The following is a 26214-nucleotide window of genomic DNA, read 5'->3' as shown; positions in this document are numbered from 1 at the left end:
CATGTGGTTCTGGCACCTCTGAGAGGTGGTTCCGGCATGCCCGGCAGGTGATACCGGAGTGTTCGCCAAGTGGTTCTGGCGTAGCCGGCAGGTGATTTTGCATGTCCGGCAATGGTTCCGGCGAGTCGAGCCGGTGGTTCCGGAATGTCCGGCAGGTGGTTCCGGCATGTCCGGCAGGTGGTTCCGGCATGTCCAGCATGTGGTAACAGCATGCCCGGCAGGTGATTCCGGAGTGTCCGGCATGTGGTTCTGGCACCTCTGAGAGGTGGTTCCGGCATGCCCGGCAGGTGAAACCGGAGTCTCCGGCATTTGGTTCTGGCACCTCTGAGAGGTGGTTCCGGAATGCCTGGCCTGTGATTCCGGAGTGTCTGCCGAGTGGTTCTGGCGTAGCCGGCAGTTGATTTTGGCGTGTCCACTAGGTGGTTCTGGGGAGTGGATCAGCTGGTTCCGGCATACTCGGCACGTGGTACCGGCGTGTCCAGAACATGGTTCTGGCAAGTCTGAGAGGTGGTTCCGGCACGCCCGACAGGTGATTCCGGAGCGTCCGCCAAGTGTTTCTGGCGTACCCGGCAGGTGATTTTCCCCTGTTCGACAGGTGTATCTTGCGAGTCGAGCAGGTGGCTGAGGCATGCTCAGCTGGTGCTTCCGGCGTCTCTGGCACGTGGTTCTGGTGTGTCTGAGAGCTGGTTCTGGCATGTCCGGCAGATGATTCCGGAGTGTCCACCAAGTGGTTCTTGTATACCTGGCAGGTGATTTTGGCGTGTCAGGAAGTTGGTTCCAGCTAGTTGAGCAGTTGGCTCAGGCGTGCTTGCCAGGGGCTTCAGGCGGGTCTGGCAGGTGGTTTCGGTCTGTTCGGGGAGTGGTTCCGGCATCTCAGGCTCATGGTTCTGGCACGTCTGAGAGGTGGTTCCGGCCGGCCCGACAGGTGTTTCCAGGTGTCCACCAAGTGGTTCTGGCATAGCTGGCAGGTGATGTTGGCGTGACCAGCAGGTGGTTCCAGCAAGCCCGGCAGGTGATTCCGAAGAGTTCACCAAATGGTTGTGGCGTAGCCGGCAGGTGATTTTGGCGTGTCAAGCAGGTGGTTTTGGCGAGTCGAGCAGGTGGTTCTGGCGTGCTCGGCCGGTGCTTCCGGTGTCATTGGCATGTGGTTCCGGCATGTCTGAGAGGTGGTTCCGGCATGCCCGGCAGGGGGTTCCGGAGTGTCTGCCGAGTGGTTCTGGAGCCAGCCCGGCAGGTGATTCCGAAGAGTTCACCAAATGGTTGTGGCGTAGCCGGCAGGTGATTTTGGAATGTCAGGAAGTTGGTTCCGGCTAGTTGAGCAGGTGGATCAGGCGTGCTCGCCAGGGGCTTCAGGCGGGTCTGGCAGGTGGTTTCGGTCTGTTCGGGGAGTGGTTCCGGCATCTCAGGCACATGGTTCTGGCACGTCTGAGAGGTGGTTCCGGCCGGCCGGAGAGGTGTTTCCGGAGTGTCCGCCAAGTGGTTCTGGCGTAGCTGAAAGGTGATGTTGGCGTGACCGGCAGGTGGTTCCAGCCAGCCCGGAAGGTGATTCTGGAGTGTCTGCCGTGTGGTTCTGGCGTAGCTGGCAGGTGATTTTGGCGTGTACAGCAGGTGGTTCCGGCGAGCTCGGCAGGTGGTACCAGCATGTCCGGAACAAGGTTCTTGAACGTCTGAGAGATGGTTCCGGCATGCCCGGCAGGTGATTCGGGAGTGTCCGGCATGTGGTTCTGGCACCTCTGAGAGGTGGTTCCGGCATGCCCGGCATGTGATTCCGGAGTGTTCGGCATGTGGTTCTGGCACCTCTGATAGGTGGTTCCGGCATGCCCGTCAGGTGGTTCCGGAGTGTCTGCCGAGTGGTTCTGGCGTAGTCGGCAGGTGATTCTGGCGTGTCCAGCAGGTGGTTCTGGGGAGTGGATCAGGTGGTTCCGGCATACTCGGCAGGTGGTACCGGCGTGTCCGGAACATGGTTCTGGCAAGTCTGAGAGGCGGTTCCGGCATGCCCGACAGGTGATTCCGGAGTGTCCGCCACATGGTTCTGGCGTACCCGGCAGGTGATTGTGGCGTGTCTGGCAGGTGCTTCTTGCAAGTCGAGCATTTGGCTCAGGCATGCTCAGCAGGTGCTTCCGGCATGTCTGGCACGTGGTTCTGGTTTGTCTGAGAGCTGGTTCTGGCATGTCCGGGAGATGATTCCGGAGTGTCCACCAAGTGGTTGTGGCATACCCGGCAGGTGATTTTAGCGTGTCAGGTAGGTGGTTCCAGCGAGTCGAGTAGGTGGTTCCGGCGTGCTCGGAAGGTGGTTCAGGCGGGTCTGGCAGGTGGTTTCGTCTGTTCGGGGTGTGGTTCCGGCATCTCAGGCACATGGTTCTGGCACGTCTGACAGATGGTTCCGGCATGCCCGGCAGGTGATTCGGGAGTCTCCGGCATGTGGTTCTGGCACCTCTGAGAGGTGGTTCCGGCATGCCCGGCAGGTGATTCCGGAGATGTCCGGCATTTGGTTCTGGCACCTCTGAGCCGTGGTTCCGGAATGCCTGGCATGTGATTCCCGAGTGTCTGCCGAGTGGTTCTGGCGTAGCCGGCAGGTGATTTTGGCGTGTCCAGCAGGTGGTTCCGGCAAGCTCGGCAGGTGGTTCCGGCATGTCCGGAACATGGTTCTGGCAAGTCTGAGAGATGGTTCCGGCATGCCCGGCAGGTGATTCCGGAGTGTCCGGCATGTGGTTCTGGCACCTCTGAGAGGTGGTTCCGGCATTCCCGGCAGTTGGTTACGGAGTGTCTGCCGAGTGGTTCTGGAGTTGCCGGCAGGTGATTCAGGCGTATCCAGCAGGTGGTTCTGGGGAGTGGATCAGGTGGTTCTGGCATACTCGGCAGGTCGTACCGGCGCGTCCGGAACATGGTTCTGGCAAGTCTGAGAGGTGGTTCCGGCATGCCCGACAGGTGATTCCGGAGTGTTCGCCAAGTGGTTCTGGCGTAGCCGGCAGGTCATTTTGCATGTCCGGCGGTGGTTCCGGCGAGTCGAGCCGGTGGTTGCGGCGTATCCAGCAGGTGTTTCCGGTCTGTCCGGCAGGTGGTTCTGGCGTGACCGGCACGAGGTTCTGGTACGTCTGATAGTTGGTTCCGGCATGCCCGACAGGTGATTCCGGAGTGTCCGCCACGTGGTTCTGGCATACCCGGCAGGTGATTTTGGCATGTCAGGCAGGTGTTTCTTGCAAGTCGAGCATTTGGCTCAGGCATGCTCAGCAGGTGCTTCCGGCGTTTCTGGCACGCGGTTCTGGTGTGTCTGAGAGCTGGTTCTGGCATGTCCGGCAGATGATTCCGGAGTGTCCACCAAGTGGTTGTGGCATACCCGGCAGGTGATTTTAGCGTGTCAGGTAGATGGTTCCGGCGAGTCGAGTAGGTGGTTCCGGCGTGCTCGGCAGGTGGTTCAGGCGGGTCTGGCAGGTGGTTTCGGTCTGTTCGGGGTGTGGTTCCGGCATCTCAGGCACATGGTTCTGGCACGTCTGATAGGTGGTTCCGGCCGGCCCGACAGGTGTTTCCATGGTGTCAGCCAAGTGGTTCTGGCATAGCTGGCAGGTGATGCTGGCGTGACCGGCAGGTGGTTCCAGCCAGCCCGGCAGGTGATTCCGAAGCGTTCACCAAATGGTTGTGGCGTCGCCGGCAGGTGATTTTGGCGTGTCCAGCAGGTGGATTTGGCGAGCCGAGCAGGTGGTTCTGGCGTGCTCGGCAGGTGCTTCCGGTGTCATTTGAATGTGGTTCCGGCATGTCTGAGAGGTGGTTCCGCCATGCCCGGCAGGTGATTCCGGAGTGTTCGCCAAGTGGTTCTGGCGTATCCGGCAGGTGATTTTGCATGTCCGGCAATGGTTCCGGCGAGTCGAGCCGGTGGTTCCGGCATGTCCGGCAGGTGGTTCCGGCATGCCCGGCAAGTGATTCCGGAGTGTCCGGCATGTGGTTCTGGCACCTCTGAGAGGTGGTTCCGGCATGCCCGGCAGGTGATACCGGAGTGTTCGCCAAGTGGTTCTGGCGTAGCCGGCAGGTGATTTTGCATGTCCGGCAATGGTTCCGGCGAGTCGAGCCGGTGGTTCCGGAATGTCCGGCAGGTGGTTCCGGCATGTCCGGCAGGTGGTTCCGGCATGTCCAGCATGTGGTAACAGCATGCCCGGCAGGTGATTCCGGAGTGTCCGGCATGTGGTTCTGGCACCTCTGAGAGGTGGTTCCGGCATGCCCGGCAGGTGAAACCGGAGTCTCCGGCATTTGGTTCTGGCACCTCTGAGAGGTGGTTCCGGAATGCCTGGCCTGTGATTCCGGAGTGTCTGCCGAGTGGTTCTGGCGTAGCCGGCAGTTGATTTTGGCGTGTCCACTAGGTGGTTCTGGGGAGTGGATCAGCTGGTTCCGGCATACTCGGCACGTGGTACCGGCGTGTCCAGAACATGGTTCTGGCAAGTCTGAGAGGTGGTTCCGGCACGCCCGACAGGTGATTCCGGAGCGTCCGCCAAGTGTTTCTGGCGTACCCGGCAGGTGATTTTCCCCTGTTCGACAGGTGTATCTTGCGAGTCGAGCAGGTGGCTGAGGCATGCTCAGCTGGTGCTTCCGGCGTCTCTGGCACGTGGTTCTGGTGTCTCTGAGAGCTGGTTCTGGCATGTCCGGCAGATGATTCCGGAGTGTCCACCAAGTGGTTCTTGTATACCTGGCAGGTGATTTTGGCGTGTCAGGAAGTTGGTTCCAGCTAGTTGAGCAGTTGGCTCAGGCGTGCTTGCCAGGGGCTTCAGGCGGGTCTGGCAGGTGGTTTCGGTCTGTTCGGGGAGTGGTTCCGGCATCTCAGGCTCATGGTTCTGGCACGTCTGAGAGGTGGTTCCGGCCGGCCCGACAGGTGTTTCCAGGTGTCCACCAAGTGGTTCTGGCATAGCTGGCAGGTGATGTTGGCGTGACCAGCAGGTGGTTCCAGCAAGCCCGGCAGGTGATTCCGAAGAGTTCACCAAATGGTTGTGGCGTAGCCGGCAGGTGATTTTGGCGTGTCAAGCAGGTGGTTTTGGCGAGTCGAGCAGGTGGTTCTGGCGTGCTCGGCCGGTGCTTCCGGTGTCATTGGCATGTGGTTCCGGCATGTCTGAGAGGTGGTTCCGGCATGCCCGGCAGGGGGTTCCGGAGTGTCTGCCGAGTGGTTCTGGAGCCAGCCCGGCAGGTGATTCCGAAGAGTTCACCAAATGGTTGTGGCGTAGCCGGCAGGTGATTTTGGAATGTCAGGAAGTTGGTTCCGGCTAGTTGAGCAGGTGGATCAGGCGTGCTCGCCAGGGGCTTCAGGCGGGTCTGGCAGGTGGTTTCGGTCTGTTCGGGGAGTGGTTCCGGCATCTCAGGCACATGGTTCTGGCACGTCTGAGAGGTGGTTCCGGCCGGCCGGAGAGGTGTTTCCGGAGTGTCCGCCAAGTGGTTCTGGCGTAGCTGAAAGGTGATGTTGGCGTGACCGGCAGGTGGTTCCAGCCAGCCCGGAAGGTGATTCTGGAGTGTCTGCCGTGTGGTTCTGGCGTAGCTGGCAGGTGATTTTGGCGTGTACAGCAGGTGGTTCCGGCGAGCTCGGCAGGTGGTACCAGCATGTCCGGAACAAGGTTCTTGAACGTCTGAGAGATGGTTCCGGCATGCCCGGCAGGTGATTCGGGAGTGTCCGGCATGTGGTTCTGGCACCTCTGAGAGGTGGTTCCGGCATGCCCGGCATGTGATTCCGGAGTGTTCGGCATGTGGTTCTGGCACCTCTGAGAGGTGGTTCCGGCATGCCCGGCAGGTGGTTCCGGAGTTTCTGCCGAGTGGTTCTGGCGTAGTCGGCAGGTGATTCTGGCGTGTCCAGCAGGTGGTTCTGGGGAGTGGATCAGGTGGTTCCGGCATACTCGGCAGGTGGTACCGGCGTGTCCGGAACATGGTTCTGGCAAGTCTGAGAGGCGGTTCCGGCATGCCCGACAGGTGATTCCGGAGTGTCCGCCACATGGTTCTGGCGTACCCGGCAGGTGATTGTGGCGTGTCTGGCAGGTGCTTCTTGCAAGTCGAGCATTTGGCTCAGGCATGCTCAGCAGGTGCTTCCGGCATGTCTGGCACGTGGTTCTGGTTTGTCTGAGAGCTGGTTCTGGCATGTCCGGGAGATGATTCCGGAGTGTCCACCAAGTGGTTGTGGCATACCCGGCAGGTGATTTTAGCGTGTCAGGTAGGTGGTTCCAGCGAGTCGAGTAGGTGGTTCCGGCGTGCTCGGAAGGTGGTTCAGGCGGGTCTGGCAGGTGGTTTCGTCTGTTCGGGGTGTGGTTCCGGCATCTCAGGCACATGGTTCTGGCACGTCTGACAGATGGTTCCGGCATGCCCGGCAGGTGATTCGGGAGTCTCCGGCATGTGGTTCTGGCACCTCTGAGAGGTGGTTCCGGCATGCCCGGCAGGTGATTCCGGAGATGTCCGGCATTTGGTTCTGGCACCTCTGAGCCGTGGTTCCGGAATGCCTGGCATGTGATTCCCGAGTGTCTGCCGAGTGGTTCTGGCGTAGCCGGCAGGTGATTTTGGCGTGTCCAGCAGGTGGTTCCGGCAAGCTCGGCAGGTGGTTCCGGCATGTCCGGAACATGGTTCTGGCAAGTCTGAGAGATGGTTCCGGCATGCCCGGCAGGTGATTCCGGAGTGTCCGGCATGTGGTTCTGGCACCTCTGAGAGGTGGTTCCGGCATTCCCGGCAGTTGGTTACGGAGTGTCTGCCGAGTGGTTCTGGAGTTGCCGGCAGGTGATTCAGGCGTATCCAGCAGGTGGTTCTGGGGAGTGGATCAGGTGGTTCTGGCATACTCGGCAGGTCGTACCGGCGCGTCCGGAACATGGTTCTGGCAAGTCTGAGAGGTGGTTCCGGCATGCCCGACAGGTGATTCCGGAGTGTTCGCCAAGTGGTTCTGGCGTAGCCGGCAGGTCATTTTGCATGTCCGGCGGTGGTTCCGGCGAGTCGAGCCGGTGGTTGCGGCGTATCCAGCAGGTGTTTCCGGTCTGTCCGGCAGGTGGTTCTGGCGTGACCGGCACGAGGTTCTGGTACGTCTGATAGTTGGTTCCGGCATGCCCGACAGGTGATTCCGGAGTGTCCGCCACGTGGTTCTGGCATACCCGGCAGGTGATTTTGGCATGTCAGGCAGGTGTTTCTTGCAAGTCGAGCATTTGGCTCAGGCATGCTCAGCAGGTGCTTCCGGCGTTTCTGGCACGCGGTTCTGGTGTGTCTGAGAGCTGGTTCTGGCATGTCCGGCAGATGATTCCGGAGTGTCCACCAAGTGGTTGTGGCATACCCGGCAGGTGATTTTAGCGTGTCAGGTAGATGGTTCCGGCGAGTCGAGTAGGTGGTTCCGGCGTGCTCGGCAGGTGGTTCAGGCGGGTCTGGCAGGTGGTTTCGGTCTGTTCGGGGTGTGGTTCCGGCATCTCAGGCACATGGTTCTGGCACGTCTGATAGGTGGTTCCGGCCGGCCCGACAGGTGTTTCCATGGTGTCAGCCAAGTGGTTCTGGCATAGCTGGCAGGTGATGCCGGCGTGACCGGCAGGTGGTTCCAGCCAGCCCGGCAGGTGATTCCGAAGCGTTCACCAAATGGTTGTGGCGTCGCCGGCAGGTGATTTTGGCGTGTCCAGCAGGTGGATTTGGCGAGCCGAGCAGGTGGTTCTGGCGTGCTCGGCAGGTGCTTCCGGTGTCATTTGAATGTGGTTCCGGCATGTCTGAGAGGTGGTTCCGCCATGCCCGGCAGGTGATTCCGGAGTGTTCGCCAAGTGGTTCTGGCGTATCCGGCAGGTGATTTTGCATGTCCGGCAATGGTTCCGGCGAGTCGAGCCGGTGGTTCCGGCATGTCCGGCAGGTGGTTCCGGCATGCCCGGCAAGTGATTCCGGAGTGTCCGGCATGTGGTTCTGGCACCTCTGAGAGGTGGTTCCGGCATGCCCGGCAGGTGATACCGGAGTGTTCGCCAAGTGGTTCTGGCGTAGCCGGCAGGTGATTTTGCATGTCCGGCAATGGTTCCGGCGAGTCGAGCCGGTGGTTCCGGAATGTCCGGCAGGTGGTTCCGGCATGTCCGGCAGGTGGTTCCGGCATGTCCAGCATGTGGTAACAGCATGCCCGGCAGGTGATTCCGGAGTGTCCGGCATGTGGTTCTGGCACCTCTGAGAGGTGGTTCCGGCATGCCCGGCAGGTGAAACCGGAGTCTCCGGCATTTGGTTCTGGCACCTCTGAGAGGTGGTTCCGGAATGCCTGGCCTGTGATTCCGGAGTGTCTGCCGAGTGGTTCTGGCGTAGCCGGCAGTTGATTTTGGCGTGTCCACTAGGTGGTTCTGGGGAGTGGATCAGCTGGTTCCGGCATACTCGGCACGTGGTACCGGCGTGTCCAGAACATGGTTCTGGCAAGTCTGAGAGGTGGTTCCGGCACGCCCGACAGGTGATTCCGGAGCGTCCGCCAAGTGTTTCTGGCGTACCCGGCAGGTGATTTTCCCCTGTTCGACAGGTGTATCTTGCGAGTCGAGCAGGTGGCTGAGGCATGCTCAGCTGGTGCTTCCGGCGTCTCTGGCACGTGGTTCTGGTGTGTCTGAGAGCTGGTTCTGGCATGTCCGGCAGATGATTCCGGAGTGTCCACCAAGTGGTTCTTGTATACCTGGCAGGTGATTTTGGCGTGTCAGGAAGTTGGTTCCAGCTAGTTGAGCAGTTGGCTCAGGCGTGCTTGCCAGGGGCTTCAGGCGGGTCTGGCAGGTGGTTTCGGTCTGTTCGGGGAGTGGTTCCGGCATCTCAGGCTCATGGTTCTGGCACGTCTGAGAGGTGGTTCCGGCCGGCCCGACAGGTGTTTCCAGGTGTCCACCAAGTGGTTCTGGCATAGCTGGCAGGTGATGTTGGCGTGACCAGCAGGTGGTTCCAGCAAGCCCGGCAGGTGATTCCGAAGAGTTCACCAAATGGTTGTGGCGTAGCCGGCAGGTGATTTTGGCGTGTCAAGCAGGTGGTTTTGGCGAGTCGAGCAGGTGGTTCTGGCGTGCTCGGCCGGTGCTTCCGGTGTCATTGGCATGTGGTTCCGGCATGTCTGAGAGGTGGTTCCGGCATGCCCGGCAGGGGGTTCCGGAGTGTCTGCCGAGTGGTTCTGGAGCCAGCCCGGCAGGTGATTCCGAAGAGTTCACCAAATGGTTGTGGCGTAGCCGGCAGGTGATTTTGGAATGTCAGGAAGTTGGTTCCGGCTAGTTGAGCAGGTGGATCAGGCGTGCTCGCCAGGGGCTTCAGGCGGGTCTGGCAGGTGGTTTCGGTCTGTTCGGGGAGTGGTTCCGGCATCTCAGGCACATGGTTCTGGCACGTCTGAGAGGTGGTTCCGGCCGGCCGGAGAGGTGTTTCCGGAGTGTCCGCCAAGTGGTTCTGGCGTAGCTGAAAGGTGATGTTGGCGTGACCGGCAGGTGGTTCCAGCCAGCCCGGAAGGTGATTCTGGAGTGTCTGCCGTGTGGTTCTGGCGTAGCTGGCAGGTGATTTTGGCGTGTACAGCAGGTGGTTCCGGCGAGCTCGGCAGGTGGTACCAGCATGTCCGGAACAAGGTTCTTGAACGTCTGAGAGATGGTTCCGGCATGCCCGGCAGGTGATTCGGGAGTGTCCGGCATGTGGTTCTGGCACCTCTGAGAGGTGGTTCCGGCATGCCCGGCATGTGATTCCGGAGTGTTCGGCATGTGGTTCTGGCACCTCTGAGAGGTGGTTCCGGCATGCCCGGCAGGTGGTTCCGGAGTGTCTGCCGAGTGGTTCTGGCGTAGTCGGCAGGTGATTCTGGCGTGTCCAGCAGGTGGTTCTGGGGAGTGGATCAGGTGGTTCCGGCATACTCGGCAGGTGGTACCGGCGTGTCCGGAACATGGTTCTGGCAAGTCTGAGAGGCGGTTCCGGCATGCCCGACAGGTGATTCCGGAGTGTCCGCCACATGGTTCTGGCGTACCCGGCAGGTGATTGTGGCGTGTCTGGCAGGTGCTTCTTGCAAGTCGAGCATTTGGCTCAGGCATGCTCAGCAGGTGCTTCCGGCATGTCTGGCACGTGGTTCTGGTTTGTCTGAGAGCTGGTTCTGGCATGTCCGGGAGATGATTCCGGAGTGTCCACCAAGTGGTTGTGGCATACCCGGCAGGTGATTTTAGCGTGTCAGGTAGGTGGTTCCAGCGAGTCGAGTAGGTGGTTCCGGCGTGCTCGGAAGGTGGTTCAGGCGGGTCTGGCAGGTGGTTTCGTCTGTTCGGGGTGTGGTTCCGGCATCTCAGGCACATGGTTCTGGCACGTCTGACAGATGGTTCCGGCATGCCCGGCAGGTGATTCGGGAGTCTCCGGCATGTGGTTCTGGCACCTCTGAGAGGTGGTTCCGGCATGCCCGGCAGGTGATTCCGGAGATGTCCGGCATTTGGTTCTGGCACCTCTGAGACGTGGTTCCAGAATGCCTGGCATGTGATTCCCGAGTGTCTGCCGAGTGGTTCTGGCGTAGCCGGCAGGTGATTTTGGCGTGTCCAGCAGGTGGTTCCGGCAAGCTCGGCAGGTGGTTCCGGCATGTCCGGAACATGGTTCTGGCAAGTCTGAGAGATGGTTCCGGCATGCCCGGCAGGTGATTCCGGAGTGTCCGGCATGTGGTTCTGGCACCTCTGAGAGGTGGTTCCGGCATTCCCGGCAGTTGGTTACGGAGTGTCTGCCGAGTGGTTCTGGAGTTGCCGGCAGGTGATTCAGGCGTATCCAGCAGGTGGTTCTGGGGAGTGGATCAGGTGGTTCTGGCATACTCGGCAGGTCGTACCGGCGCGTCCGGAACATGGTTCTGGCAAGTCTGAGAGGTGGTTCCGGCATGCCCGACAGGTGATTCCGGAGTGTTCGCCAAGTGGTTCTGGCGTAGCCGGCAGGTCATTTTGCATGTCCGGCGGTGGTTCCGGCGAGTCGAGCCGGTGGTTGCGGCGTATCCAGCAGGTGTTTCCGGTCTGTCCGGCAGGTGGTTCTGGCGTGACCGGCACGAGGTTCTGGTACGTCTGATAGTTGGTTCCGGCATGCCCGACAGGTGATTCCGGAGTGTCCGCCACGTGGTTCTGGCATACCCGGCAGGTGATTTTGGCATGTCAGGCAGGTGTTTCTTGCAAGTCGAGCATTTGGCTCAGGCATGCTCAGCAGGTGCTTCCGGCGTTTCTGGCACGCGGTTCTGGTGTGTCTGAGAGCTGGTTCTGGCATGTCCGGCAGATGATTCCGGAGTGTCCACCAAGTGGTTGTGGCATACCCGGCAGGTGATTTTAGCGTGTCAGGTAGATGGTTCCGGCGAGTCGAGTAGGTGGTTCCGGCGTGCTCGGCAGGTGGTTCAGGCGGGTCTGGCAGGTGGTTTCGGTCTGTTCGGGGTGTGGTTCCGGCATCTCAGGCACATGGTTCTGGCACGTCTGATAGGTGGTTCCGGCCGGCCCGACAGGTGTTTCCATGGTGTCAGCCAAGTGGTTCTGGCATAGCTGGCAGGTGATGCTGGCGTGACCGGCAGGTGGTTCCAGCCAGCCCGGCAGGTGATTCCGAAGCGTTCACCAAATGGTTGTGGCGTCGCCGGCAGGTGATTTTGGCGTGTCCAGCAGGTGGATTTGGCGAGCCGAGCAGGTGGTTCTGGCGTGCTCGGCAGGTGCTTCCGGTGTCATTTGAATGTGGTTCCGGCATGTCTGAGAGGTGGTTCCGCCATGCCCGGCAGGTGATTCCGGAGTGTTCGCCAAGTGGTTCTGGCGTATCCGGCAGGTGATTTTGCATGTCCGGCAATGGTTCCGGCGAGTCGAGCCGGTGGTTCCGGCATGTCCGGCAGGTGGTTCCGGCATGCCCGGCAAGTGATTCCGGAGTGTCCGGCATGTGGTTCTGGCACCTCTGAGAGGTGGTTCCGGCATGCCCGGCAGGTGATACCGGAGTGTTCGCCAAGTGGTTCTGGCGTAGCCGGCAGGTGATTTTGCATGTCCGGCAATGGTTCCGGCGAGTCGAGCCGGTGGTTCCGGAATGTCCGGCAGGTGGTTCCGGCATGTCCGGCAGGTGGTTCCGGCATGTCCAGCATGTGGTAACAGCATGCCCGGCAGGTGATTCCGGAGTGTCCGGCATGTGGTTCTGGCACCTCTGAGAGGTGGTTCCGGCATGCCCGGCAGGTGAAACCGGAGTCTCCGGCATTTGGTTCTGGCACCTCTGAGAGGTGGTTCCGGAATGCCTGGCCTGTGATTCCGGAGTGTCTGCCGAGTGGTTCTGGCGTAGCCGGCAGTTGATTTTGGCGTGTCCACTAGGTGGTTCTGGGGAGTGGATCAGCTGGTTCCGGCATACTCGGCACGTGGTACCGGCGTGTCCAGAACATGGTTCTGGCAAGTCTGAGAGGTGGTTCCGGCACGCCCGACAGGTGATTCCGGAGCGTCCGCCAAGTGTTTCTGGCGTACCCGGCAGGTGATTTTCCCCTGTTCGACAGGTGTATCTTGCGAGTCGAGCAGGTGGCTGAGGCATGCTCAGCTGGTGCTTCCGGCGTCTCTGGCACGTGGTTCTGGTGTGTCTGAGAGCTGGTTCTGGCATGTCCGGCAGATGATTCCGGAGTGTCCACCAAGTGGTTCTTGTATACCTGGCAGGTGATTTTGGCGTGTCAGGAAGTTGGTTCCAGCTAGTTGAGCAGTTGGCTCAGGCGTGCTTGCCAGGGGCTTCAGGCGGGTCTGGCAGGTGGTTTCGGTCTGTTCGGGGAGTGGTTCCGGCATCTCAGGCTCATGGTTCTGGCACGTCTGAGAGGTGGTTCCGGCCGGCCCGACAGGTGTTTCCAGGTGTCCACCAAGTGGTTCTGGCATAGCTGGCAGGTGATGTTGGCGTGACCAGCAGGTGGTTCCAGCAAGCCCGGCAGGTGATTCCGAAGAGTTCACCAAATGGTTGTGGCGTAGCCGGCAGGTGATTTTGGCGTGTCAAGCAGGTGGTTTTGGCGAGTCGAGCAGGTGGTTCTGGCGTGCTCGGCCGGTGCTTCCGGTGTCATTGGCATGTGGTTCCGGCATGTCTGAGAGGTGGTTCCGGCATGCCTGGCAGGGGGTTCCGGAGTGTCTGCCGAGTGGTTCTGGAGCCAGCCCGGCAGGTGATTCCGAAGAGTTCACCAAATGGTTGTGGCGTAGCCGGCAGGTGATTTTGGAATGTCAGGAAGTTGGTTCCGGCTAGTTGAGCAGGTGGATCAGGCGTGCTCGCCAGGGGCTTCAGGCGGGTCTGGCAGGTGGTTTCGGTCTGTTCGGGGAGTGGTTCCGGCATCTCAGGCACATGGTTCTGGCACGTCTGAGAGGTGGTTCCGGCCGGCCGGAGAGGTGTTTCCGGAGTGTCCGCCAAGTGGTTCTGGCGTAGCTGAAAGGTGATGTTGGCGTGACCGGCAGGTGGTTCCAGCCAGCCCGGAAGGTGATTCTGGAGTGTCTGCCGTGTGGTTCTGGCGTAGCTGGCAGGTGATTTTGGCGTGTACAGCAGGTGGTTCCGGCGAGCTCGGCAGGTGGTACCAGCATGTCCGGAACAAGGTTCTTGAACGTCTGAGAGATGGTTCCGGCATGCCCGGCAGGTGATTCGGGAGTGTCCGGCATGTGGTTCTGGCACCTCTGAGAGGTGGTTCCGGCATGCCCGGCATGTGATTCCGGAGTGTTCGGCATGTGGTTCTGGCACCTCTGAGAGGTGGTTCCGGCATGCCCGGCAGGTGGTTCCGGAGTGTCTGCCGAGTGGTTCTGGCGTAGTCGGCAGGTGATTCTGGCGTGTCCAGCAGGTGGTTCTGGGGAGTGGATCAGGTGGTTCCGGCATACTCGGCAGGTGGTACCGGCGTGTCCGGAACATGGTTCTGGCAAGTCTGAGAGGCGGTTCCGGCATGCCCGACAGGTGATTCCGGAGTGTCCGCCACATGGTTCTGGCGTACCCGGCAGGTGATTGTGGCGTGTCTGGCAGGTGCTTCTTGCAAGTCGAGCATTTGGCTCAGGCATGCTCAGCAGGTGCTTCCGGCATGTCTGGCACGTGGTTCTGGTTTGTCTGAGAGCTGGTTCTGGCATGTCCGGGAGATGATTCCGGAGTGTCCACCAAGTGGTTGTGGCATACCCGGCAGGTGATTTTAGCGTGTCAGGTAGGTGGTTCCAGCGAGTCGAGTAGGTGGTTCCGGCGTGCTCGGAAGGTGGTTCAGGCGGGTCTGGCAGGTGGTTTCGTCTGTTCGGGGTGTGGTTCCGGCATCTCAGGCACATGGTTCTGGCACGTCTGACAGATGGTTCCGGCATGCCCGGCAGGTGATTCGGGAGTCTCCGGCATGTGGTTCTGGCACCTCTGAGAGGTGGTTCCGGCATGCCCGGCAGGTGATTCCGGAGATGTCCGGCATTTGGTTCTGGCACCTCTGAGACGTGGTTCCGGAATGCCTGGCATGTGATTCCCGAGTGTCTGCCGAGTGGTTCTGGCGTAGCCGGCAGGTGATTTTGGCGTGTCCAGCAGGTGGTTCCGGCAAGCTCGGCAGGTGGTTCCGGCATGTCCGGAACATGGTTCTGGCAAGTCTGAGAGATGGTTCCGGCATGCCCGGCAGGTGATTCCGGAGTGTCCGGCATGTGGTTCTGGCACCTCTGAGAGGTGGTTCCGGCATTCCCGGCAGTTGGTTACGGAGTGTCTGCCGAGTGGTTCTGGAGTTGCCGGCAGGTGATTCAGGCGTATCCAGCAGGTGGTTCTGGGGAGTGGATCAGGTGGTTCTGGCATACTCGGCAGGTCGTACCGGCGCGTCCGGAACATGGTTCTGGCAAGTCTGAGAGGTGGTTCCGGCATGCCCGACAGGTGATTCCGGAGTGTTCGCCAAGTGGTTCTGGCGTAGCCGGCAGGTCATTTTGCATGTCCGGCGGTGGTTCCGGCGAGTCGAGCCGGTGGTTGCGGCGTATCCAGCAGGTGTTTCCGGTCTGTCCGGCAGGTGGTTCTGGCGTGACCGGCACGAGGTTCTGGTACGTCTGATAGTTGGTTCCGGCATGCCCGACAGGTGATTCCGGAGTGTCCGCCACGTGGTTCTGGCATACCCGGCAGGTGCTTTTGGCATGTCAGGCAGGTGTTTCTTGCAAGTCGAGCATTTGGCTCAGGCATGCTCAGCAGGTGCTTCCGGCGTTTCTGGCACGCGGTTCTGGTGTGTCTGAGAGCTGGTTCTGGCATGTCCGGCAGATGATTCCGGAGTGTCCACCAAGTGGTTGTGGCATACCCGGCAGGTGATTTTAGCGTGTCAGGTAGATGGTTCCGGCGAGTCGAGTAGGTGGTTCCGGCGTGCTCGGCAGGTGGTTCAGGCGGGTCTGGCAGGTGGTTTCGGTCTGTTCGGGGTGTGGTTCCGGCATCTCAGGCACATGGTTCTGGCACGTCTGATAGGTGGTTCCGGCCGGCCCGACAGGTGTTTCCATGGTGTCAGCCAAGTGGTTCTGGCATAGCTGGCAGGTGATGCTGGCGTGACCGGCAGGTGGTTCCAGCCAGCCCGGCAGGTGATTCCGAAGCGTTCACCAAATGGTTGTGGCGTCGCCGGCAGGTGATTTTGGCGTGTCCAGCAGGTGGATTTGGCGAGCCGAGCAGGTGGTTCTGGCGTGCTCGGCAGGTGCTTCCGGTGTCATTTGAATGTGGTTCCGGCATGTCTGAGAGGTGGTTCCGCCATGCCCGGCAGGTGATTCCGGAGTGTTCGCCAAGTGGTTCTGGCGTATCCGGCAGGTGATTTTGCATGTCCGGCAATGGTTCCGGCGAGTCGAGCCGGTGGTTCCGGCATGTCCGGCAGGTGGTTCCGGCATGCCCGGCAAGTGATTCCGGAGTGTCCGGCATGTGGTTCTGGCACCTCTGAGAGGTGGTTCCGGCATGCCCGGCAGGTGATACCGGAGTGTTCGCCAAGTGGTTCTGGCGTAGCCGGCAGGTGATTTTGCATGTCCGGCAATGGTTCCGGCGAGTCGAGCCGGTGGTTCCGGAATGTCCGGCAGGTGGTTCCGGCATGTCCGGCAGGTGGTTCCGGCATGTCCAGCATGTGGTAACAGCATGCCCGGCAGGTGATTCCGGAGTGTCCGGCATGTGGTTCTGGCACCTCTGAGAGGTGGTTCCGGCATGCCCGGCAGGTGAAACCGGAGTCTCCGGCATTTGGTTCTGGCACCTCTGAGAGGTGGTTCCGGAATGCCTGGCCTGTGATTCCGGAGTGTCTGCCGAGTGGTTCTGGCGTAGCCGGCAGTTGATTTTGGCGTGTCCACTAGGTGGTTCTGGGGAGTGGATCAGCTGGTTCCGGCATACTCGGCACGTGGTACCGGCGTGTCCAGAACATGGTTCTGGCAAGTCTGAGAGGTGGTTCCGGCACGCCCGACAGGTGATTCCGGAGCGTCCGCCAAGTGTTTCTGGCGTACCCGGCAGGTGATTTTCCCCTGTTCGACAGGTGTATCTTGCGAGTCGAGCAGGTGGCTGAGGCATGCTCAGCTGGTGCTTCCGGCGTCTCTGGCACGTGGTTCTGGTGTGTCTGAGAGCTGGTTCTGGCATGTCCGGCAGATGATTCCGGAGTGTCCACCAAGTGGTTCTTGTATACCTGGCAGGTGATTTTGGCGTGTCAGGAAGTTGGTTCCAGCTAGTTGAGCAGTTGGCTCAGGCGTGCTTGCCAGGGGCTTCAGGCGGGTCTGGCAGGTGGTTTCGGTCTGTTCGGGGAGTGGTTCCGGCATCTCAGGCTCATGGTTCTGGCACGTCTGAGAGGTGGTTCCGGCCGGCCCGACAGGTGTTTCCAGGTGTCCACCAAGTGGTTCTGGCATAGCTGGCAGGTGATGTTGGCGTGACCAGCAGGTGGTTCCAGCAAGCCCGGCAGGTGATTCCGAAGAGTTCACCAAATGGTTGTGGCGTAGCCGGCAGGTGATTTTGGCGTGTCAAGCAGGTGGTTTTGGCGAGTCGAGCAGGTGGTTCTGGCGTGCTCGGCCGGTGCTTCCGGTGTCATTGGCATGTGGTTCCGGCATGTCTGAGAGGTGGTTCCGGCATGCCCGGCAGGGGGTTCCGGAGTGTCTGCCGAGTGGTTCTGGAGCCAGCCCGGCAGGTGATTCCGAAGAGTTCACCAAATGGTTGTGGCGTAGCCGGCAGGTGATTTTGGAATGTCAGGAAGTTGGTTCCGGCTAGTTGAGCAGGTGGATCAGGCGTGCTCGCCAGGGGCTTCAGGCGGGTCTGGCAGGTGGTTTCGGTCTGTTCGGGGAGTGGTTCCGGCATCTCAGGCACATGGTTCTGGCACGTCTGAGAGGTGGTTCCGGCCGGCCGGAGAGGTGTTTCCGGAGTGTCCGCCAAGTGGTTCTGGCGTAGCTGAAAGGTGATGTTGGCGTGACCGGCAGGTGGTTCCAGCCAGCCCGGAAGGTGATTCTGGAGTGTCTGCCGTGTGGTTCTGGCGTAGCTGGCAGGTGATTTTGGGGTGTACAGCAGGTGGTTCCGGCGAGCTCGGCAGGTGGTACCAGCATGTCCGGAACAAGGTTCTTGAACGTCTGAGAGATGGTTCCGGCATGCCCGGCAGGTGATTCGGGAGTGTCCGGCATGTGGTTCTGGCACCTCTGAGAGGTGGTTCCGGCATGCCCGGCATGTGATTCCGGAGTGTTCGGCATGTGGTTCTGGCACCTCTGAGAGGTGGTTCCGGCATGCCCGGCAGGTGGTTCCGGAGTGTCTGCCGAGTGGTTCTGGCGTAGTCGGCAGGTGATTCTGGCGTGTCCAGCAGGTCATTCTGGGGAGTGGATCAGGTGGTTCCGGCATACTCGGCAGGTGGTACCGGCGTGTCCGGAACATGGTTCTGGCAAGTCTGAGAGGCGGTTCCGGCATGCCCGACAGGTGATTCCGGAGTGTCCGCCACATGGTTCTGGCGTACCCGGCAGGTGATTGTGGCGTGTCTGGCAGGTGCTTCTTGCAAGTCGAGCATTTGGCTCAGGCATGCTCAGCAGGTGCTTCCGGCATGTCTGGCACGTGGTTCTGGTTTGTCTGAGAGCTGGTTCTGGCATGTCCGGGAGATGATTCCGGAGTGTCCACCAAGTGGTTGTGGCATACCCGGCAGGTGATTTTAGCGTGTCAGGTAGGTGGTTCCAGCGAGTCGAGTAGGTGGTTCCGGCGTGCTCGGAAGGTGGTTCAGGCGGGTCTGGCAGGTGGTTTCGTCTGTTCGGGGTGTGGTTCCGGCATCTCAGGCACATGGTTCTGGCACGTCTGACAGATGGTTCCGGCATGCCCGGCAGGTGATTCGGGAGTCTCCGGCATGTGGTTCTGGCACCTCTGAGAGGTGGTTCCGGCATGCCCGGCAGGTGATTCCGGAGATGTCCGGCATTTGGTTCTGGCACCTCTGAGACGTGGTTCCGGAATGCCTGGCATGTGATTCCCGAGTGTCTGCCGAGTGGTTCTGGCGTAGCCGGCAGGTGATTTTGGCGTGTCCAGCAGGTGGTTCCGGCAAGCTCGGCAGGTGGTTCCGGCATGTCCGGAACATGGTTCTGGCAAGTCTGAGAGATGGTTCCGGCATGCCCGGCAGGTGATTCCGGAGTGTCCGGCATGTGGTTCTGGCACCTCTGAGAGGTGGTTCCGGCATTCCCGGCAGTTGGTTACGGAGTGTCTGCCGAGTGGTTCTGGAGTTGCCGGCAGGTGATTCAGGCGTATCCAGCAGGTGGTTCTGGGGAGTGGATCAGGTGGTTCTGGCATACTCGGCAGGTCGTACCGGCGCGTCCGGAACATGGTTCTGGCAAGTCTGAGAGGTGGTTCCGGCATGCCCGACAGGTGATTCCGGAGTGTTCGCCAAGTGGTTCTGGCGTAGCCGGCAGGTCATTTTGCATGTCCGGCGGTGGTTCCGGCGAGTCGAGCCGGTGGTTGCGGCGTATCCAGCAGGTGTTTCCGGTCTGTCCGGCAGGTGGTTCTGGCGTGACCGGCACGAGGTTCTGGTACGTCTGATAGTTGGTTCCGGCATGCCCGACAGGTGATTCCGGAGTGTCCGCCACGTGGTTCTGGCATACCCGGCAGGTGATTTTGGCATGTCAGGCAGGTGTTTCTTGCAAGTCGAGCATTTGGCTCAGGCATGCTCAGCAGGTGCTTCCGGCGTTTCTGGCACGCGGTTCTGGTGTGTCTGAGAGCTGGTTCTGGCATGTCCGGCAGATGATTCCGGAGTGTCCACCAAGTGGTTGTGGCATACCCGGCAGGTGATTTTAGCGTGTCAGGTAGATGGTTCCGGCGAGTCGAGTAGGTGGTTCCGGCGTGCTCGGCAGGTGGTTCAGGCGGGTCTGGCAGGTGGTTTCGGTCTGTTCGGGGTGTGGTTCCGGCATCTCAGGCACATGGTTCTGGCACGTCTGATAGGTGGTTCCGGCCGGCCCGACAGGTGTTTCCATGGTGTCAGCCAAGTGGTTCTGGCATAGCTGGCAGGTGATGCTGGCGTGACCGGCAGGTGGTTCCAGCCAGCCCGGCAGGTGATTCCGAAGCGTTCACCAAATGGTTGTGGCGTCGCCGGCAGGTGATTTTGGCGTGTCCAGCAGGTGGATTTGGCGAGCCGAGCAGGTGGTTCTGGCGTGCTCGGCAGGTGCTTCCGGTGTCATTTGAATGTGGTTCCGGCATGTCTGAGAGGTGGTTCCGCCATGCCCGGCAGGTGATTCCGGAGTGTTCGCCAAGTGGTTCTGGCGTATCCGGCAGGTGATTTTGCATGTCCGGCAATGGTTCCGGCGAGTCGAGCCGGTGGTTCCGGCATGTCCGGCAGGTGGTTCCGGCATGCCCGGCAAGTGATTCCGGAGTGTCCGGCATGTGGTTCTGGCACCTCTGAGAGGTGGTTCCGGCATGCCCGGCAGGTGATACCGGAGTGTTCGCCAAGTGGTTCTGGCGTAGCCGGCAGGTGATTTTGCATGTCCGGCAATGGTTCCGGCGAGTCGAGCCGGTGGTTCCGGAATGTCCGGCAGGTGGTTCCGGCATGTCCGGCAGGTGGTTCCGGCATGTCCAGCATGTGGTAACAGCATGCCCGGCAGGTGATTCCGGAGTGTCCGGCATGTGGTTCTGGCACCTCTGAGAGGTGGTTCCGGCATGCCCGGCAGGTGAAACCGGAGTCTCCGGCATTTGGTTCTGGCACCTCTGAGAGGTGGTTCCGGAATGCCTGGCCTGTGATTCCGGAGTGTCTGCCGAGTGGTTCTGGCGTAGCCGGCAGTTGATTTTGGCGTGTCCACTAGGTGGTTCTGGGGAGTGGATCAGCTGGTTCCGGCATACTCGGCACGTGGTACCGGCGTGTCCAGAACATGGTTCTGGCAAGTCTGAGAGGTGGTTCCGGCACGCCCGACAGGTGATTCCGGAGCGTCCGCCAAGTGTTTCTGGCGTACCCGGCAGGTGATTTTCCCCTGTTCGACAGGTGTATCTTGCGAGTCGAGCAGGTGGCTGAGGCATGCTCAGCTGGTGCTTCCGGCGTCTCTGGCACGTGGTTCTGGTGTGTCTGAGAGCTGGTTCTGGCATGTCCGGCAGATGATTCCGGAGTGTCCACCAAGTGGTTCTTGTATACCTGGCAGGTGATTTTGGCGTGTCAGGAAGTTGGTTCCAGCTAGTTGAGCAGTTGGCTCAGGCGTGCTTGCCAGGGGCTTCAGGCGGGTCTGGCAGGTGGTTTCGGTCTGTTCGGGGAGTGGTTCCGGCATCTCAGGCTCATGGTTCTGGCACGTCTGAGAGGTGGTTCCGGCCGGCCCGACAGGTGTTTCCAGGTGTCCACCAAGTGGTTCTGGCATAGCTGGCAGGTGATGTTGGCGTGACCAGCAGGTGGTTCCAGCAAGCCCGGCAGGTGATTCCGAAGAGTTCACCAAATGGTTGTGGCGTAGCCGGCAGGTGATTTTGGCGTGTCAAGCAGGTGGTTTTGGCGAGTCGAGCAGGTGGTTCTGGCGTGCTCGGCCGGTGCTTCCGGTGTCATTGGCATGTGGTTCCGGCATGTCTGAGAGGTGGTTCCGGCATGCCCGGCAGGGGGTTCCGGAGTGTCTGCCGAGTGGTTCTGGAGCCAGCCCGGCAGGTGATTCCGAAGAGTTCACCAAATGGTTGTGGCGTAGCCGGCAGGTGATTTTGGAATGTCAGGAAGTTGGTTCCGGCTAGTTGAGCAGGTGGATCAGGCGTGCTCGCCAGGGGCTTCAGGCGGGTCTGGCAGGTGGTTTCGGTCTGTTCGGGGAGTGGTTCCGGCATCTCAGGCACATGGTTCTGGCACGTCTGAGAGGTGGTTCCGGCCGGCCGGAGAGGTGTTTCCGGAGTGTCCGCCAAGTGGTTCTGGCGTAGCTGAAAGGTGATGTTGGCGTGACCGGCAGGTGGTTCCAGCCAGCCCGGAAGGTGATTCTGGAGTGTCTGCCGTGTGGTTCTGGCGTAGCTGGCAGGTGATTTTGGGGTGTACAGCAGGTGGTTCCGGCGAGCTCGGCAGGTGGTACCAGCATGTCCGGAACAAGGTTCTTGAACGTCTGAGAGATGGTTCCGGCATGCCCGGCAGGTGATTCGGGAGTGTCCGGCATGTGGTTCTGGCACCTCTGAGAGGTGGTTCCGGCATGCCCGGCATGTGATTCCGGAGTGTTCGGCATGTGGTTCTGGCACCTCTGAGAGGTGGTTCCGGCATGCCCGGCAGGTGGTTCCGGAGTGTCTGCCGAGTGGTTCTGGCGTAGTCGGCAGGTGATTCTGGCGTGTCCAGCAGGTCATTCTGGGGAGTGGATCAGGCGGTTCCGGCATACTCGGCAGGTGGTACCGGCGTGTCCGGAACATGGTTCTGGCAAGTCTGAGAGGCGGTTCCGGCATGCCCGACAGGTGATTCCGGAGTGTCCGCCACATGGTTCTGGCGTACCCGGCAGGTGATTGTGGCGTGTCTGGCAGGTGCTTCTTGCAAGTCGAGCATTTGGCTCAGGCATGCTCAGCAGGTGCTTCCGGCATGTCTGGCACGTGGTTCTGGTTTGTCTGAGAGCTGGTTCTGGCATGTCCGGGAGATGATTCCGGAGTGTCCACCAAGTGGTTGTGGCATACCCGGCAGGTGATTTTAGCGTGTCAGGTAGGTGGTTCCAGCGAGTCGAGTAGGTGGTTCCGGCGTGCTCGGAAGGTGGTTCAGGCGGGTCTGGCAGGTGGTTTCGTCTGTTCGGGGTGTGGTTCCGGCATCTCAGGCACATGGTTCTGGCACGTCTGACAGATGGTTCCGGCATGCCCGGCAGGTGATTCGGGAGTCTCCGGCATGTGGTTCTGGCACCTCTGAGAGGTGGTTCCGGCATGCCCGGCAGGTGATTCCGGAGATGTCCGGCATTTGGTTCTGGCACCTCTGAGACGTGGTTCCGGAATGCCTGGCATGTGATTCCCGAGTGTCTGCCGAGTGGTTCTGGCGTAGCCGGCAGGTGATTTTGGCGTGTCCAGCAGGTGGTTCCGGCAAGCTCGGCAGGTGGTTCCGGCATGTCCGGAACATGGTTCTGGCAAGTCTGAGAGATGGTTCCGGCATGCCCGGCAGGTGATTCCGGAGTGTCCGGCATGTGGTTCTGGCACCTCTGAGAGGTGGTTCCGGCATTCCCGGCAGTTGGTTACGGAGTGTCTGCCGAGTGGTTCTGGAGTTGCCGGCAGGTGATTCAGGCGTATCCAGCAGGTGGTTCTGGGGAGTGGATCAGGTGGTTCTGGCATACTCGGCAGGTCGTACCGGCGCGTCCGGAACATGGTTCTGGCAAGTCTGAGAGGTGGTTCCGGCATGCCCGACAGGTGATTCCGGAGTGTTCGCCAAGTGGTTCTGGCGTAGCCGGCAGGTCATTTTGCATGTCCGGCGGTGGTTCCGGCGAGTCGAGCCGGTGGTTGCGGCGTATCCAGCAGGTGTTTCCGGTCTGTCCGGCAGGTGGTTCTGGCGTGACCGGCACGAGGTTCTGGTACGTCTGATAGTTGGTTCCGGCATGCCCGACAGGTGATTCCGGAGTGTCCGCCACGTGGTTCTGGCATACCCGGCAGGTGATTTTGGCATGTCAGGCAGGTGTTTCTTGCAAGTCGAGCATTTGGCTCAGGCATGCTCAGCAGGTGCTTCCGGCGTTTCTGGCACGCGGTTCTGGTGTGTCTGAGAGCTGGTTCTGGCATGTCCGGCAGATGATTCCGGAGTGTCCACCAAGTGGTTGTGGCATACCCGGCAGGTGATTTTAGCGTGTCAGGTAGATGGTTCCGGCGAGTCGAGTAGGTGGTTCCGGCGTGCTCGGCAGGTGGTTCAGGCGGGTCTGGCAGGTGGTTTCGGTCTGTTCGGGGTGTGGTTCCGGCATCTCAGGCACATGGTTCTGGCACGTCTGATAGGTGGTTCCGGCCGGCCCGACAGGTGTTTCCATGGTGTCAGCCAAGTGGTTCTGGCATAGCTGGCAGGTGATGCTGGCGTGACCGGCAGGTGGTTCCAGCCAGCCCGGCAGGTGATTCCGAAGCGTTCACCAAATGGTTGTGGCGTCGCCGGCAGGTGATTTTGGCGTGTCCAGCAGGTGGATTTGGCGAGCCGAGCAGGTGGTTCTGGCGTGCTCGGCAGGTGCTTCCGGTGTCATTTGAATGTGGTTCCGGCATGTCTGAGAGGTGGTTCCGCCATGCCCGGCAGGTGATTCCGGAGTGTTCGCCAAGTGGTTCTGGCGTATCCGGCAGGTGATTTTGCATGTCCGGCAATGGTTCCGGCGAGTCGAGCCGGTGGTTCCGGCATGTCCGGCAGGTGGTTCCGGCATGTCCGGCAGGTGGTTCCGGCATGTCCGGCAGGTGGTTCCGGCATGTCCAGCATGTGGTAACAGCATGCCCGGCAGGTGATTCCGGAGTGTCCGGCATGTGGTTCTGGCACCTCTGAGAGGTGGTTCCGGCATGCCCGGCAGGTGAAACCGGAGTCTCCGGCATTTGGTTCTGGCACCTCTGAGAGGTGGTTCCGGAATGCCTGGCCTGTGATTCCGGAGTGTCTGCCGAGTGGTTCTGGCGTAGCCGGAAGTTGATTTTGGCGTGTCCACTAGGTGGTTCTGGGGAGTGGATCAGCTGGTTCCGGCATACTCGGCACGTGGTACCGGCGTGTCCAGAACATGGTTCTGGCAAGTCTGAGAGGTGGTTCCGGCACGCCCGACAGGTGATTCCGGAGCGTCCGCCAAGTGTTTCTGGCGTACCCGGCAGGTGATTTTCCCCTGTTCGACAGGTGTATCTTGCGAGTCGAGCAGGTGGCTGAGGCATGCTCAGCTGGTGCTTCCGGCGTCTCTGGCACGTGGTTCTGGTGTGTCTGAGAGCTGGTTCTGGCATGTCCGGCAGATGATTCCGGAGTGTCCACCAAGTGGTTCTTGTATACCTGGCAGGTGATTTTGGCGTGTCAGGAAGTTGGTTCCAGCTAGTTGAGCAGTTGGCTCAGGCGTGCTTGCCAGGGGCTTCAGGCGGGTCTGGCAGGTGGTTTCGGTCTGTTCGGGGAGTGGTTCCGGCATCTCAGGCTCATGGTTCTGGCACGTCTGAGAGGTGGTTCCGGCCGGCCCGACAGGTGTTTCCAGGTGTCCACCAAGTGGTTCTGGCATAGCTGGCAGGTGATGTTGGCGTGACCAGCAGGTGGTTCCAGCAAGCCCGGCAGGTGATTCCGAAGAGTTCACCAAATGGTTGTGGCGTAGCCGGCAGGTGATTTTGGCGTGTCAAGCAGGTGGTTTTGGCGAGTCGAGCAGGTGGTTCTGGCGTGCTCGGCCGGTGCTTCCGGTGTCATTGGCATGTGGTTCCGGCATGTCTGAGAGGTGGTTCCGGCATGCCCGGCAGGGGGTTCCGGAGTGTCTGCCGAGTGGTTCTGGAGCCAGCCCGGCAGGTGATTCCGAAGAGTTCACCAAATGGTTGTGGCGTAGCCGGCAGGTGATTTTGGAATGTCAGGAAGTTGGTTCCGGCTAGTTGAGCAGGTGGATCAGGCGTGCTCGCCAGGGGCTTCAGGCGGGTCTGGCAGGTGGTTTCGGTCTGTTCGGGGAGTGGTTCCGGCATCTCAGGCACATGGTTCTGGCACGTCTGAGAGGTGGTTCCGGCCGGCCGGAGAGGTGTTTCCGGAGTGTCCGCCAAGTGGTTCTGGCGTAGCTGAAAGGTGATGTTGGCGTGACCGGCAGGTGGTTCCAGCCAGCCCGGAAGGTGATTCTGGAGTGTCTGCCGTGTGGTTCTGGCGTAGCTGGCAGGTGATTTTGGCGTGTACAGCAGGTGGTTCCGGCGAGCTCGGCAGGTGGTACCAGCATGTCCGGAACAAGGTTCTTGAACGTCTGAGAGATGGTTCCGGCATGCCCGGCAGGTGATTCGGGAGTGTCCGGCATGTGGTTCTGGCACCTCTGAGAGGTGGTTCCGGCATGCCCGGCATGTGATTCCGGAGTGTTCGGCATGTGGTTCTGGCACCTCTGAGAGGTGGTTCCGGCATGCCCGGCAGGTGGTTCCGGAGTGTCTGCCGAGTGGTTCTGGCGTAGTCGGCAGGTGATTCTGGCGTGTCCAGCAGGTGGTTCTGGGGAGTGGATCAGGTGGTTCCGGCATACTCGGCAGGTGGTACCGGCGTGTCCGGAACATGGTTCTGGCAAGTCTGAGAGGCGGTTCCGGCATGCCCGACAGGTGATTCCGGAGTGTCCGCCACATGGTTCTGGCGTACCCGGCAGGTGATTGTGGCGTGTCTGGCAGGTGCTTCTTGCAAGTCGAGCATTTGGCTCAGGCATGCTCAGCAGGTGCTTCCGGCATGTCTGGCACGTGGTTCTGGTTTGTCTGAGAGCTGGTTCTGGCATGTCCGGGAGATGATTCCGGAGTGTCCACCAAGTGGTTGTGGCATACCCGGCAGGTGATTTTAGCGTGTCAGGTAGGTGGTTCCAGCGAGTCGAGTAGGTGGTTCCGGCGTGCTCGGAAGGTGGTTCAGGCGGGTCTGGCAGGTGGTTTCGTCTGTTCGGGGTGTGGTTCCGGCATCTCAGGCACATGGTTCTGGCACGTCTGACAGATGGTTCCGGCATGCCCGGCAGGTGATTCGGGAGTCTCCGGCATGTGGTTCTGGCACCTCTGAGAGGTGGTTCCGGCATGCCCGGCAGGTGATTCCGGAGATGTCCGGCATTTGGTTCTGGCACCTCTGAGACGTGGTTCCGGAATGCCTGGCATGTGATTCCCGAGTGTCTGCCGAGTGGTTCTGGCGTAGCCGGCAGGTGATTTTGGCGTGTCCAGCAGGTGGTTCCGGCAAGCTCGGCAGGTGGTTCCGGCATGTCCGGAACATGGTTCTGGCAAGTCTGAGAGATGGTTCCGGCATGCCCGGCAGGTGATTCCGGAGTGTCCGGCATGTGGTTCTGGCACCTCTGAGAGGTGGTTCCGGCATTCCCGGCAGTTGGTTACGGAGTGTCTGCCGAGTGGTTCTGGAGTTGC

This window comes from Equus caballus, chromosome 14, assembly GCF_041296265.1.
Source record: "Equus caballus isolate H_3958 breed thoroughbred chromosome 14, TB-T2T, whole genome shotgun sequence".
NCBI lineage: Eukaryota > Metazoa > Chordata > Mammalia > Perissodactyla > Equidae > Equus > Equus caballus.
The sequence above is the reverse complement of the archived record's forward strand: the minus strand, read 5'-3'. Positions refer to the sequence as shown.